The following is a 4,585-nucleotide window of genomic DNA, read 5'->3' on the forward strand; positions in this document are numbered from 1 at the left end:
AACAAAACATTTTCAATATTTGTCTATTGGGACATAATTTGAGTTATCAGGACAAATTTCCAAATAAGTTTAAGTAGCGAAGCTACTCTATAATAGTTCACTTAATGACTGTCCGTCTGTAACACTATAACAAAAATGCGAAAAAGGAAAACAAAAACGTATTTTTTGATTATTTTTCAACCTTTAAATAAGATTCCTTGTTCCCAATAACCTAATTTCTTATAATTCCCCCCCTAATAACATACATGTAGCATAATTTAATTAAACCTTACTCAAAAATATCCCTCGTTTAACGGAGTTGAGTTGGCAAACAGCCAAGCTCAACTGAGTAATTATTTTTTCGCTTTTTTGCAGTCATTACCTTTACAGCTAGCTTTAATATAAATTTTTTTATAAATCTTTAAATGAAATAAATGTTTTTTACTTAAAAAACAAACATTTTTGCTTTAAAATGATAAGCTGACTCAAACTTAAAGAGTGAAAAAACTCGTTTAGGCAAGGAGGGAATTTATTCCCGCCTTCCTTTCAAAGCGTCTCCTTAGTCTTTCCACCTTCCGACTTGTTTACACTTTTCATGTAAGTAAAATTTCATATTAAGCGAAGCTTTTCAATAATTTGTGTCTGTACGTTTGTCTCAACGTTAGTTTATGCATTTTGGAATTGTTCTACCAAATTCAAATATGAAATTATATGATTCCGTAACGGGTTTTATATAATCATTACCAGATTAAGTATCCTAATTTCTGTTTTGATTCGATCCTATATAGAGCGATTAGACATACATGTTATTAGCGAATAAATATCTATAATAAAATCTTAAATTGTAGGTGTTTTTCAAAATTTTATATAGATTACATATATTTGCTCACATTGATTTATTATATAATGTTCGTTTGTCTGTCTGGTTTTCCTTTTATGGATGTTGCCATCCTTGTTTTCTCTGGTTTTGATTTTAAAAAGAATTTTGGTATTCAAATTTTACTTGCATTAACCGTATATAATTTATATGCATAAATTAACGTACTATTAAACTTAACCACCTTTTTTTGTTTTTTATTATCCCAAACCCAGTTTTTTACCCTAGCTGCTAGCCCCCCCTCCCATTTAAACAAGGATGACATTATCCACAAGTAGCGAAGCACAAATTAATCTTGGACAAACGGTTTAGTGGTCTTATAAAGTTGGAAGAAAAATAATAGAGATAATTATCACCTAACAAAGCATTTTCTTTGGTTAGGGTTATCTTACATAGTACAAGAATCAGCAGTTTATCTATTACCTATAGCGTTACGGATGGACGTACTGACAAAGTGAATTTTAGAGTAGCTTCGCATTAAATAATTATCTAATGTTTTAATCCTTATGTCCTTGTCTTTATGAGGAGGAGATTTGAAAGATTTTTACCTGGAGGTTTTGGACAAAACTGCAAATTTTATGGTTTAGCTTAGTTTTCTTCAGTTGTAGGTATCAAATACAGAATACTAAATTGCAATTTCTTTATATAAAAATAAAAGCATGTCTTTATATAGCTTAAGAACTGCTGGACAGATATGGTTCTCCTTAAGCGTGCTTCGTATTGGTTTTTAGGGGCGTAGCCGCTAGTGCAACTAAAATATCTTTCAATACCTAAAGATCATTTTTTCCAAAGCCTCAATTTATTTTGATTTACCGTAATGAATTCCCAACTTTAAAACCAGTTTTATCAGGGTTTTGTCTCAAAATAGGCGGAGATTTTCAAAAATCTAAATTCGCGCCATCCATGGCAATGTTGAAAATAATCCTAGGGGCGGGGCTTGATTTGAAATTACATTAACCCCTCTTCTAATTATTCCCCCTCATTTGTAGGATAAATTCCTTAAAAGTGGGCGGAGTCTACATATATAAACCAAAGCCAACCCAAACATAACCATAGTTTAAATTTATCCTTTGCAGAACCAACACAGCCAAAACCGCCAGAATGCCCAGCAATAAGACTTCCGCTAAGAAGAAGGCCGAGACTAAGAAGGCTGTCGCTTTGGGCGTCAAGAAAACTGTCAAGACCAAGAAGGCCCCCGGCAAGAAGGCAGAAAAGAAGAAGGCTAAGGCTGTAAGTATTTTTTTACACATTCATTTATCAAGTTGTGTCCAAAAATATCGTAATAAGCAATTTATAACATTTTACCTACTATAAATTACACTGGTACCCAAACTTTTATATAACCACGTAACCTTTTTCGTGGCACAAAACTTTTGGTTATTTCTGTTTTAACAATACATCTTTTGTCATCTATTTTTTAAGATAGATAGTAAATATTAACATTATTTTATATTTCAGACCGCCAAGGCTGCTGCCAAAACCGCCAAGAAGGTCACCAAGAAAGCCGCCAAGAAAGCAGCACCCAAGGCTGCCGCCAAGGCCAAGTAAACAACTGACAATGTCCTCAAGATAGTTACAAAGTCACATAAACTTAAGACTGTTCACATTTAAGACTTAAATATTAATATTAACATTATGACTAAAAAGATAATAATGTATTAGTGTAATTTTTAAATTACATCGTACCTGCCCAAATTAGTAAATCCTAAAACATTTTTTTTTTGAAAATACATTGACATAGTCATGAAAATTACAATAGTATCAAATCAACGTTATTTTCCAAATTATATTGTAAAATATAAGTATCAATAATATTTAATATTTATTTAAGAATTATCTGTACAAAATTATGACCTACCTGTAATACTTGACTCAAAAGTACAAAATAAACCTTGTTAATCATGATTTTTGTACATGTTTTTTTTGTAGCGCAGCTACTCCGTATTTAGGGCTTGAACGTACGTAATCTATAAATAACATTTGCATAATATTCACAATGTTTCTTATGTTGTTGGTTGATTATTGTGGTATTTAAAAGCGAAGCTTTTCTATAGTAATTGAAAAAATGGCAGATTCCGGATTCTAGCAATATTTTAAAAGACCTTTTTTTTAAAATTAAAAAAATTAAGTGCTACATTACATATACCCTAAAAATTAATGTTCTTGGTTTTCTCTATAATTCACTTACGAGAATCGAACCAGATTTTCAAAGAGATATATATATTATAATGATGATATTGACAAGTATTAAAAAACGGATTCGGATTCCAAAATTGGGCGGATTCGGATTGCCAACCCTAGTAATAATTATCCTATCGGTTGCAAACTGGATTCCTGTAACCGTTGTGAACGATTTAGAAACGTAGCAACTCTACAATTGGAGAGTACGGATGTCCGCATTAATCTTTTCGACAACACTATTATGTTTGTTTTCAGTTAGATACGATTAAGGAAGCATAACATATAATTTATAACAGAAAGCTTGCTCATACGTCCATGTAAAACGAACAAATTATATGTCTTTCTTACTATTTTCACGTAATTTTGCAACAACGTTATGTAAAATTTGTCAAGACTTAAAAATTAGTTCTCTGCTTCATATAAGAGTTATTGTTCGTTAGTCCTTCCTTCTGATTTTGGAGCTTCACTTATGTGGATGTTGTCATCCTTATTAAATACATGTTTTAGGGACGAAATAAGGTCAGTGGCGTGCCAAGGGGGTGCGGAGAGACCACACACCCCACTTGGCTTCATCAGGGGGTTGGATGCACCCCTCTTAAGCAAGTCTCTGTGTCAAAGGTTGTTGTTATGGTAGGGGTGAATTATCACCAATCTTTGAGCGCATGTATTTAATCTAATACTAAAGTAGAGAAGCTACTCTATAATTTGAAATGTCCGTCTGAAACGTGATTTTCTCGGCCCCTATTCAAGATAGACGCCTGAAAATTTTCAGCGATTAAATATGATTATATTTTTCACAGTTTCATTAAAATTCGTCAAATAATTGGGGTGCTAGATCGATTCTTAGATTTTTTTGTTTTTTCGACTCCTATTCAAGATAGGTGGCTGAAATTTTCATGGATTAAATACATTGAAATCATGCAAACTTCTAATGAAGTCTCATTGAAATATGCTTATTGGTTGAGATGCTAGTTCGATTCCTAGATTTTTAAGTTTTCATGACTCTTGTTCATAGAAAGACGGCTGAAATTTTTAGGAATAAAATAAGCTCACATTTTATATATTCCCACTTAGTTTAATTAAGATTTGCTTATTGGTTGGGGTGATAGATCGATTCCTAGATTTTCACAATATATTTTGATTTAATGTTTCCGGATGTCCATCCAAATCTTTTTTAGCTTCGCTACTTATGGATGTTGTCATCCTTGTTCAGTAATAAAAAGTAGAATATATGACACCTGCCATACTTAAGGTTACTTGAAGTTTTTATCTCTGAGATCTAAAGGAATAAGACAATGGCCGATGTACAAACTCGATGATGAAACACAAAATTACCTCTTCTGTAGCCTAAAATTTGTGGATAAAACGTTTGAACACTCAACTTAATGAGCCAAAATTCACCAAAGTTGTTAAGCCAGCGAATAAGAATACGTTATTATAAAACTTTGAGGACCAGTGCCCCCTCTCTCTGTATTTTTATGATTTATGTGGTATAAATAAAACAAGGATGTCAACATCCATAAATAAAAATAGGCATAGATAAATAAA

General features: G+C 32.2%; 1 long non-coding RNA gene across 1 annotated transcript; it reads left to right on the plus strand.

Annotated features, from left to right (window-relative positions):
* Positions 1-470: 470 nt before the first annotated feature.
* On the plus strand, positions 471-2,761 carry LOC145306671 (uncharacterized). Its single transcript, XR_013875121.1, has 3 exons — positions 471-576; positions 1,933-2,086; positions 2,315-2,761. It is a non-coding gene; the product is annotated as an uncharacterized LOC145306671 (long non-coding RNA).
* The last annotated feature ends 1,824 nt before the right edge of the window (positions 2,762-4,585 follow it).

Source organism: Acartia tonsa, chromosome 14 (assembly GCF_053477335.1).
Source record: "Acartia tonsa isolate MP-2025a chromosome 14, ASM5347733v1, whole genome shotgun sequence".
NCBI classification, from domain to species: domain Eukaryota; kingdom Metazoa; phylum Arthropoda; class Copepoda; order Calanoida; family Acartiidae; genus Acartia; species Acartia tonsa.